Source organism: Haliotis asinina, chromosome 1, assembly GCF_037392515.1.
Source record: "Haliotis asinina isolate JCU_RB_2024 chromosome 1, JCU_Hal_asi_v2, whole genome shotgun sequence".
Taxonomy (NCBI): Eukaryota; Metazoa; Mollusca; class Gastropoda; order Lepetellida; family Haliotidae; genus Haliotis; species Haliotis asinina.
The window spans coordinates 84,324,729-84,337,306 of record NC_090280.1 but is presented as its reverse complement, the minus strand read 5'-3'; positions in this window follow the sequence as shown (position 1 = coordinate 84,337,306).

Below are 12,578 nucleotides of genomic sequence, written 5' to 3'. Positions count from 1 at the left end.
TGCTGGGAATACGTTATGAAGTAAGTTGATAGCCTTTTCGCTGTTTAATATAACCTCCCGTTACGCTACATGGTAGGTTATCTTATAGTGTGATGCCATCTTTTGTTCTGTCTCTGCGATTGATCGTTCTGGTTACATGTTGGCTGTCTTGTATGAGACATCTACCAAATTGGTGTTGTGTTATCTCCGTAGACTCGTAGACTCGCTAACCAGCTATTGATGAGAATGCAATGACCATTGTGGAATAACACTCTCTATACTTTCGGGAACTATGATTTCACGGTGAGTTACTAGTATATCAACAAGAATAGATTGATTGCTTCGCCAGGAGTATTGCCTTTGATGTGGTGTTTCCACTTTCCTTTTATTTTGAGCGATATTCCAGGACCTGTTGCAGTTGCAACAATTTCGAGGCAATGTTTGATCAGGGTTACATCATACATAGCATCAGGAAATGTTTTTAAACGTTTCATGGTAGAAGAACATTTCCAAAGCACAGAGTGAAGTCAGTCTCACGCCATGTTAGCAATATTCTAGCAAAATAGCGGAGGACACCAGAAATGGGCTTCACACATTGTACCTATGTTGGGAATCGAACCCGGGTCTACTGCGTAACGAGAGATCGCTTTAACCACTGGGCCACCCCACCGCTCCATATTTCACAAAGAGGATGTGTAATACAATGTCACAATGGGCACAATTAGTGAAGCCCGTGTCTGGTGACGCCCGCCGTGATATTGCTGAAATATTGCGGCATAAAACCATACTCACTCACTCGTAGTCGGAGATTTACCAAGCGCAACTTACCGGTGATTGGAATAACCCTAATAGTCTTATGTAGTCCGTCCAACGCGTTCTGTATCTCCAGATTTATTAAAAGGAAAGAATAGCGATCTCAAAAGTAACTTTTACTAATGACTGCGCTATAATTCAATAATGTTTCAAGGGTGGCTTTTATCCTTTCAACAACGTCATGACTGGTCTCTTGTTGTTTCACATAGACCAGTGATAAACTTATGTATACAACACTAGCAGTACGAGTGTGTCACGCAAAGGCCTGCTGCGACGTGAATAAAGTTTCACATACGGCAGACTTCTGATCCAAATTTTGAACAAACTCACAGATCTCACTCCTATCCAAAGGACTGAGCTATGTGCCGACCAACCCACGTCCCAACCCAGATGAGTACATCAGCGACATAGAGAAGGGACTGCAACAACTGGCCCCCAATGGCAATGTGGACTACCTACGACACCAAATAGTTGACATCATCCGCAACACCCCAAGCCAACAGAACAACCTGTCCAAAGATGAGAGGAAAGCAATCCAAGAACTCAGAAAGGACAAGGGGATCACCATCACGGCTGCAGTTAATGAACCTCTGCATAAACACAAGTAACACGAACTTGTCTTATAGTGAATATATGCATAGGGTGATAATCTCTGGAAACGTTTGTATTTAGAAACGAACTGGTGTAATGAGTTGATAATATCACGATTTGTTTAACTATTCCATGTGCCGGTATCGTATAAGGTAGTTTTAACATAATGTCCTTGAGTATCAAGTACACAGCTGTCCTTAGACGTTTATAGTTGTGACATATACTAAGATAATGAATAATACCTTCGTTCTAATGACTTCATGAATACTTGGATGTTTCCGATATAAGTCGATTATATGTATCTGCGTTGAGATCACTACAGCCGAGCTTAGGGCGACAATTAATGATTTTATAAAATCTAGTCCTAAAACTTATACCAAAGTAATTGTGAGTTTCTGTTGGGTTTGACATCGTTTTAAATTGATTCAGGGAAATAACGTTAACAGCTCCGTCGGGTAATGAATTCCACGACATAATCCCACTAGGTAAAAATAAGTGAGAATACCTTAAAGTTTGCGTTCTACTCTTAATAGTTTGAGACCCGAGAAGGTCCGGGGTAGAATAGGCCTTCAGCAGCCCAAGCTTGCCATGAAAGGCGACCATGCTTGTCGTCAGAGACGACTAACGGGATCGGGTGGTCAGGCTCGCTGACCTGGTTGACACATGTCATCGGTTCCCGATGTTGTTGATCACTGGATTGTCTGGTCCAGACTTAATTATTTACAGACCGCAGCCATACAGCTGGAGTATTGAGTGCGTCGTAAAACTTAACTCATTTACTCACTTGATAGTTTGAATGGACATACTATTTATACGATTATAATTGCTTTGTCGAAATTGTCTTCCTGGCTCAAATACACAGGAGGCATACGATGATGCGTTTTATAGAAAGTTATGAGTTTAGAGCTATATCGTTGTTAATGTGAAGATTACCCGAAACTGCACCAGTCTAATCTAGGGACAACTTGTTTGCATAACCAGAAATTATTTTTGCCGAGTAAGTCAGTTTTGTTCATAGCGATATTCCAGCAACATCATGGTGGTGCACATTGGCTTCACAGATTGTAAGAATGTAAGGAATCGAACTCGGACCTCCAGCGTGACGAGCGAACGCTTTAACCACTAGGCTATCCCACCGCCCCCTTTTATAGGGACAACGTCTTGCCTTGGATTATGCAATCTGGTAATTGAGATTTATTCTAACAATTGTTTCCTTGAGCAAGCCTATCGTATCCGTTCCATGATTCCATGATAGTTCACATATTGCGAACAACTGTCGACACCTCATCTTTTTCAACTGAGGCAAGCCTGACTGAGATCTGACTGCAACTCGACTGTATGTCAGTGATACCACATCGACATTGATGAGGTGTCGGGTTCTACGAGTACTTTGGTAATAAGCCCTGTCGACAGCTGGGAATTGCTGGAAGAGATCAACGGTGTCGTTACCTTGTTTACCAATTGTTTCACGGTCAGTCGCGGAATGTTGAGCAGCCGTGTGGTTAGAGTGTTCGCCTGTCGTACGGAAAGTCCGGGTTTGATTTCAGACATGGGTACGAAGTGTAAAAACCACTTTAAAGCTTCAAAGTAAAGTTGTTGAAAGCGGCGTAAAACTGCATTCACACATTCATCCACAGTCAGGAGATAACTACTACTGCTGCCACTACTACTACTACTACTACTACCACCACTACTATTACTACTACCACTACCACTACTTCCATTACTACTACTTCTACTACCACTACTACTCCTGTCACTACTACTTCTACTACTACTTCTACTACTACTACTACTGTGAATGAGTGAGTGTTTTGATCAACATTATCATCATTTCTAGCATTTCAAGACAAAATTCTAGGGCGCCTTGAAGCAACGGATGTCCTTGACATTTTACCATGCACTTTGGCGGAAGCCCACCACTGCAATGGTACTCACACATACCAAGAACATACACAGAGGGACCCGTGACTCATATCCATGGGCAAGGGATTGACCATGCCTTAAAAACAGATCTATTTCAAATTGACCTCAGTGAGGCAATGCCGGTCACATATTATAGGGTTGGTAGGGCTGTGGAAGTTTTATCAGCTAGATTATCAGGATTAAAACTTGTGGACAGGCTATTAGCCTGGTAGTGGTCACATTGTGAAGTGAGTAGTGGGGAAGCAGTCAAACAATATAACAGTCACTAGGGGTGGGTCAAAAACATATACAATTATAAAGGGTTGACTACATGTGTTATTTGTAAAACACTCGCCACAACATGAATTTCAGTCCATCTCTTAACGAAGGTAGTGAAAAACTGCACAAAAGTACAAGAAATGTCATCGACAAATATTCATCCATGAGTGGGCGATATGCTCTGAACACCAGTGCATCAAAAATCATATACCGTCACCTCTCCACTCCATTCCACTCCATGTCTCCGCTCCCTTCCGCTCTACTCCACTCCACTCCGAGAGCTCCAGCTCAACAACACCCAACTCTAACACCCACCCTCATTCCACCTCACATCACTATAATAATGTCAGATCTGTTACAGAAACAAATCAGATTAGCTCCCCAAGAGCGCCAGTTTTCTCTCTCGTCTCAGTCTCATGGTTGGTATACAAACATCTTCAGTGTCGCCGTTTGTGCCTAATATTCATCATACGTTCCAGTACCCTACAACAATCTTCGCTCATGGTGCGATGGAGAGTTTGCCGTGAGCATAACACAATTTACGTCTATGACATGTGACAAATCACACCTTCTCACCTCCTGAACCATGGAATTTACCGCAGGCCCGAGACACAGAGAAGCCTCAACACATTATCTGATTCCGTAGTAGGCTAATCCATCTGCCCGTACCGGCAGCTGAGTATCCGAGAATCCCGTCAAGTGGTGACCCTCAACAACGATACATTCAAAACAAGTCTTCCGCTTGTGCATGCAGTCACAATGAAGCTGGGGCAGTATTGTTTACGGTTTAGAATCTGCGATAACACAATTCGCCGGAGACAATATTCTTAGCACTTCACAGTTGGCCAATCTGGAACAGCAACATTAGGGAAAAATTACAAGCAGTGTAAACATTCGTGATTAGCACACATGCATGTTGTAGCGGTGTGTGTTTGTTGCTTAGCGCCGCACTCAGCACAAGCTCAGCTACAGGCAGTTCGTCTGAAGTATGGACCAGACAATCCAGTGACTGGTATTATGAGCATCGATCTGCGCAATCAGGATACGAAGACATGTGTCAGCCAAATCAGCGAGCCTGACCACCCGATCCCGTATGTCGCCTCTTACGATGTCTGTGTACATTCTGCTATTTCAAGACACGATTCTGCTTTTTTCTGAGACTCTGTATGTTTATTCTGGCAGCATTTCTCTGTGTAACAATACAATGACAGTTTGCACTTCGAGTGACAGTTGGGTGCGTAGACCTTTTCAGCTGTACAGATATTACAGATTCAAGCTGAAATTTCAATACAAATCCCAGCTTAGAATAATATCTAGAAAATTATTTGCACCAACACTTGTAATTACCATAAAGCAAAGTATGTTTACAGCGTTTTCCCCTCATGATAAGTACTGTTACTGAACGAAATCACTCAAGTGTGACAGCACATGGCTGCCTTGTGCTGAACATTTACACTCTTAACACCGACAATTGTAAATGAACGAGCATTTTCATGAGACAAACAATGTTCTAAAAAAATATGGAATAATTTTGGGGGTAATTACTCAAAATTTTGTGGCAGAATCACACGCGTACATCAGGTTTCTTATTCAAGTGATGTACAGTTTCAAAATGACGCCTCTTGTCTACACGCCACTTTACGGCAACACTTCACGACATCAAATTACCTCCCCATAATCATACCGCTAAAGAAAAAAAAGGTAGAGAAAATTAATAAAGATTACAGACTGTGTGTTGTACATATTATGGATACGGATACGGATCGATAGACACAGCACCATTTGCTGAATATTGAAATATACATATCTGACACTGGAGGCGGATGTCAACTTATATAACCCGGGAATAATGCATTCTGTCTTAGGTAGAGTTCAGAATAGTGATACCACCTCAATATGGACCTGTATATGGGAATTTAGCCCACATCACATGCAGTATTAATTGATGGCTATTACCAGTGGCAGGTGATGTCAACACGCGACCGTCGGGAGTCGTTTCAACTCTGTGATCTGGCTTTCAAAGAGATGTTAGCCACTCATGATAAATTGAGATGTGAAGTACTTGGTCGGTAAAATAAAGAAGAGGAATGTGAAGGAGAGCGAGTTAGAAGGGAGGGAAGAAAAACAGAAGGATGGGCCCGGGGAGAGATAAAGATAGGGTAAACGGAAAGGGGAAAGATAGAGGGTAGAAGGAGAGGAAATACAGAAGTGGATGAAGAGTGGTAAGGGTGAATGGGGATTTGAAAGGGGGAACGCTGGGATCGGGGACGAAGAAGAAATAAGGAATGTGAAAGAGAAAGGGGGACGGAAAGAGGAAAATATAGGAAAGGAGAGAAGGGGGATGGAAAGATAAAGACGGGGTGGGATGAATTCAGAGATATTTTACAGGGACTCAACTGGTCAGAACGAGGAACCTCTCCCGCCACCACCAACGGTCAATGATACGCATAGATACCTTAGGACTGTGTAGACCGCCTGGGGGTGACAGAGAAAAAGATTGAAGTGGCCCAATCACACTAAACGTTCCTATCCATCCTCGCAGGTTCTCCAGGAGGAGGATGAGAGTGTCATGTTAGCAATTAACACAACAACACAAAACCAATTGTTATGCATGTTTTCATTCAAGGGCATGTTTGAACAGCCAAGATCCCTCAGTGAAAATGTTTATGACAGATGAACTTCTTTTGGCACGTCCACTGCAGATCGGAACTGAATACAGTCCCTTATACACACACGGTGTAGTGGTGATAGTAATGGTAAAGAGATTTAGTGTGAGATGGTTTCCTTGTTCGGTATGGCATTAACCTCAAACCCCTGCAGACATGTTGTCCGATTAACCATTCCAGATCGCCAACTGTTTTACCTAAGAAGATACGGGTTAAAATTGGTCTTCACCCGCGAACATCTGGGATAGATCGGGGTCTTCAGCAAACCCAGCTTATCGTTGGAGGCAACCGATAGGGTGATCAGTCCCCCATTTCTGGAAACAAACTTACGTTTTTTCTCAAATTTCAAACTATATTTGACAATTTGAAACAGCTGGAATTTTAACTCAACTGCATTTATAGAACAAAAATGCCCAAACAACTTAAGAAATCTGTCCCGGAAACTCAAATTGTATTATAGTATATTTTATTTTAATAACGATTACAGTTCTTTCTTGAGAATGCATGGGTTTTCTCAAATTTAAGTAAAAACTATTAACTTAAGTCAAAACTCGGGCGGTGGGGTAGCCTCATGGTTAAAGTGTCCGTTGAAGCCTCTGGTTCGATTCCCCACATGTGTGAAGCAAATCCCTGGTGTCTCTTGTGGTGATATTGCTTCAATATTGCTAAAAGCGAAGTAATACCATCGTTATGCACTCACTCGCTGGCTCGTTGACACAGCGTCCGCTCGTCATGTTGGGTCGATTTCCCAAAAATGCGTGCGGCCCAATTAAGGTGTCTTCTGTCGTGATACTGCTGAAATATAGCTGAAAACACCGTAAAGCTATTTCTCCTTACGAATTGCAAAGGTCAGGAAGCCCTTAAACATACCTTTGTCAGTCTAACAAAGGTATTCATGGTTGTCATTCACTATATAAAACCAAATAATATATATTAAAATTAACCAGTTTATATATAATTGCATATTTAAACCATCACTTAACTTAAAAGATAATATCGATTAAATAAATATTGTACAGTAACAGAATCTCGATTTTGGGATTTGTTAATCGCCATAAGAAAAAGAGAGCTCAAATGTTTGTGTAATTCTATAAAAGACATTTGCCTTGTGAAACATTGCGTTTAATGCGATTTAATTAAAATTTCAGTGTTATTAAGATTCTGTCTGTCTCATTAGGAGGAGTTCAACGTGTACGTACAGTCTGTATCTTCTCCCATCAGCAGCGCCCCCTGTGCCAAGTCTCATGCGGACCCCGCTGCGCCCAAATGTTGTATACATGTCAGCTCCACGACAAACAGCAATCATCCGATCCCGTAATTGTGTGATCGACTCAGCTCCACATTCCCCGAGGAAATTTACAATGTAACTTTACATGTATGATTAATTACCCGAGGGAGATCTTGTTCAGACATCTCTTTGTGGCGAGAGATGAACGGTGATTGTTAGAACAAGGGTTAGAGGGAGGTTATTGAGAACATAATGAAAGAGTTTAGTGTTCACAAACATCCGTTATTTGACTTGCAAGAAATCTTGAAATAGCTGCCCGTGTGTATCATGTCTTTAGGGCTAGTTGTTGCCCAGTCGTCTTGTGCGTCGCTATTTTGTGAAGAGTTACGTCCCTTTATGTTATGAGAAAAGTATTATTCTGGGTCGACTTGTGATTCGTCTCGATTTTGAATTTGTTTGAGTGAGTGAGTGAGTGAGTGAGTGAGTGAGTGAGTGTGTCCGTCAGTTTAGTTTCATGCTGCTTTCAGTAACAATAAAGCAATATTGGGCTTCACACATTCTACAAGATCGAGTTCTGGTCATCCTTATGGAGAATGAACTACTAGGTTACCTCATGGCCCCTGGCTTTGTTTGAATCATAATATGGTTTTAAGGGTTATATTTGGGCAAGTAGTCCATACCCTTGAGTCCATACAAGTGCCCAGGTGTCATAGCACACAGATGGTACCAGTCATGGTCATGAAGTAGCCGGTAGGGTAGATTTGTGGGTAACGTGTTCACTTGTCACGCCAAGGATCCGGGGTCGATTTTCAACATAGGCTTAATGTGGGATGCATATTTCTGGTGTCCCCGTCGTGTTATTTCTTGAACGTTGCTGAAAGAGGTCTTAAACTAAACTCACTCGTTAATTACCGCGACCCCCGCTAAAATCGGATCCTAATTACCAAAGACAACGGTATCTTGAGAGATACGTCTAATAGGTGTTTACCATACAACACACTGAAATGCCTCACGGCAAGTTTCATAACAGATTTTATCTTAGGCATGACACAGTGAGTGAGTTTGGTTTTACGCCGCTTTTAGCAATAATCCGGCACATCATAGGGGGGAGACACCAGAAATGGGCCTCAGTCTTTGTACCCATGTGGGGAATCGAACCCTGGTCTTCTGCGTAAAGAGCGGGCGTTTTAACGATTAGGCTACCCAACCACTCGTAGGCCTAGACACAATACTGTGTTTACCCGAAACAATACGGTAACTGCATGATACTTATTATGATATTATGACTTTTATAATTCTCACGATAAAATATGCCCTTTCCCCCATATTCGACAGATAAGCTTTAACTGTGTCACAGGTGCACGATGGGATTTAAGCAGACGACAGAGTTTTTGACAAAATCAATGGACGTGCACTGCTCAATGAAATCGCTGAAAATCTGAGTCAGTCTCAGGTATACGAGTGAAGTAGACTATTTGTAGTGCTGGTAACATTCCCGAACAAATAATCACTCTTACATTTCTCGTAAACAGTAAACTCGGGTTTGTGCCGACAGCGAAATCTGTCGGGGTTGTTAACCGGTCTCATGAACATGCGCAGACACTTCGCTTGACACTGTCAAGCTGAAGGAATAAGCCAAGAATGAAGAATTTCACAAAAGTGTGCCAGTTTGACAGTCAGTAAGAAACGCAAATGTGCCTGTCAGTGATGGGTCGAGGTTGACAGTTGTAAGCGCAACTGTGATCATTCGTTTCATACATTTGTTGAATTGCCATAGCTGCAAAATAAGACAAAAGAAATCCACTTTGCTTTTCTAATGGATATTGTTTCAGAGTTATCCTCATTTTAGCAAAGCGTAAGCATTGACATGTGAACCTGCTCGCGTCCGATTCCATATAAGCGAGAAAAAACGAACAATTCCAGGTTAAAGGTGTCAAGGCGTGATAATTCGACTACAGCAGCCTTGTGAAGTGGAAGAATTGGAAGTGAGTTGAGAAACTGGAAAGACTGTTCGGCTTTCCGTGCAATACGAAGTGAAACACCCAATGTCTGTAGTTCAGGCAGATATTGTGCAATTTCAGTCTCTGTATGAAATGAGTGACAACTTAACACTGAAAGACTGCTTAGAAAAGGACTCTGAGTATTATGGAAATCAAGAAAACACCAGTAACTGTTAAAAGTATAAAGGTTTTGAAACTATGCATTTGGGATGATGAAATGCTATAATCTGGGGTGGCTCTTGTTATTGCAAGTTTTGAATATGGCCATAAGCCTTAATAAGCTGGTTAAGTAAAACTGTGTCAATTCGTGTTGAATAAAGTGATTATGTTTGTACAGAATGTATGTTATCTTATATATGTATATCCTTTTTTATCCAAACCACAGAAATAATGCAGCATTTGATGACGATGATGCCAATTTGAAAAGACTGCAGTGACCAGGTACTTGTATATAATCTTCTTTGCCCTCTACACACTGCATCGGAAGCATGGCAGTCAGCTTTTACTGAACAATTACGGTACACACAAGACCAAACCACAACATTCATTGTAGGATAACTGGTACAACACCTACCAACCTTTTTGCGAACTAACTACCGTATATGTTCCAAGCGTACACTATAGAGCCCACAGTAGGATAACTGCCACAAATATTGTCGCCAGCGGCATTTAGTGGTATCCTGTGATCAGGTTCATTGACACCGTTGAAGCCTATGTGTTAGTGTGTTGCAACTCTTTTAGCAACATTCCAGCAATATCCACGGTAGTGGACACCCATGTAGGAATCGAACCCGGGTCTTCGACGTGAGTAGTGAACACTTTAACCACTAGACTACCCCACCACTCTGTTCCTTATCATCGCGTCCTAGTTGGGACGATGTCATGACACATGATTGTCTAACACTGGATTGTTTGGATTAGACACAATTTCTTGCACATTACTCGCCATGTAGCTGTCCTAGTTATGAGTGCGATGTTAAACAACAAACAGAAAAATGGACATTGTACTTTACCAAGTTCCGTCTTCACAGATGTGAGCGTATATCGACATCACCTCCGTCAAAAACATCACTTCCGGGCATCATCATGCCCTGATTGTAATGCCAGGTTAACTGTTTCGGGAACGGTGTGTTCAACTCTCAGGCAAGGATAATCTCGGTGAGGAATGGCGTCTTTGTAGTTTACATTCCTTCAGCATCCACCCTCTGGTTGTCGTTACCGACGTCATTCGGGGAGGACTGAAGTGATGGCAAGTTTTACTTTCAAGATTTTCCACCACAACTGCACCATTTATTCATGATAAAATCTGTGATGCTCTCTCCTGGCCTGCCTGCTGTTATATTGCTGGGATATATTGTTATATATTGTTATATTGCTGGACTCACGCCGGATAGGTTGTGTAGCAGTTGAAACCGGACGTCAGTACCTCCTGGTAAATTGTGTTTCTCATTGGAAATTCAAAGTTCTTTTTTTCATTCATTTTGTCTAGTACAGATTGTGTTACAGTTGACAGAGCGAATATGTTTGTGTACATAATTATATTGCTAATACATGTTAACCAGGATCCTAGAAAGAGGATGTCAGTACATACAGGTAAATTGTGTCGCAACTGAAAGCGGGTGTCAGTGCATCCGGGTAGCTTGTGTTTAGGCTGGAAGCGAGTGCCAGTAAATACGGGAAAATTGTATTCTTGGGTGTCAGTACACCCGGATTGTGTTATACCAGCCAGTAAACGGGCGGTACCTAAACGGGGAGGGGAGGTAAGAGAAGGTGATGCTAATTATAAGGTCGGGCAGCTTGAGAGGGCATGCTAATATTAGATAGAACACCTTCTACATTCCATGTGTCAAAACACATCTATTCTTCTATGTACACAGAAAAAAACATGATCATATCACACATGTAGTTAATATGCTGACTTAATGCGCGTCAATCTTCAGATTACAGACACGCTTCAAGATAATCCCATTCAGTCCTCATATCAGGAACAATAATATCACGGCGATACACACCAAGGACAAGTTATGATACTTTAACCTTGAACATGATCTGTTGAATTTCAAATATTGATTTGCTGGACATACTGATGGAACATGCGTCATCACACATGGACAGATATGGTGGAGTATATACAGTTCTGTGACTTACTGACATTGTGACATTCCGTATTAAAGTCAGGAATTACATTTTACGTATTGTTGATGCAAATAGAAAGACAGGCATCATTTATATTTGACAGCTAGTCCAGAGAATTGCTGAAACTAAGCGAGAGACTTAATACAAATATGGCGTTGACATTTCACTACGAAAATGCAAACGTTACTCAAATGACATTAGGAAAGCAATTAATGTTTATTTCAAAGGCATGAACTTTACTTCTTCAGAAGTTTTAAGTCCAACTGTTGATAGTGTGAATACATCTGATGTTCCTGATAAAGCAAAGCTTTGGTATAACTTGCGACATAAAAGATTTTACAAACACATGTACTGCATAAAGTACTTTCTGTTTCTTCCGAGGATAAATATTAATGGAGGGTGGTTAAAGAATTGCTACTTAGTAAACCTGAACAATTGCAGATAAAGGTTTTCTATTCTGCCATACCGTGTAATGTATAATCTTAACAAAATTACCATTAAAGAAAATGTTGTTTTTTTTGAGAAACATGAGGAGGAACAGATACTGTGAGGCATTGTATTGCCCTCTTGGGTTTCCCTTTTGCAAAGATGCATGTTGAAAATAGCGCATACTGATAGAGATGCTGATTTACATGTTGTGAAGGGAACCCCAGTAAACTAAACTGATTAATCACTTGACAGTGCTAGCTAAATTTACTATCTAAGTTGTAAAGTAACTAGGAATAATTATATGTTTGATACACTAGTAATCATGGATCTATCACTACAGATGAACACAGGACACATCCCAGCTAGGCTGCTTCCACTGACTTTAAGTTTCAAATATTTATGCATCAGTTTCATCTTAAATATAGCTGATCAAAGAAAGATTAACACATGAGGAAAACTTGGTGGCAACTTATACAGATTACAGCCAAACCTGTATTATCCGCACAATTGCAATTCTCACATATCGTCCACACAAAGACATTTCCCGATATC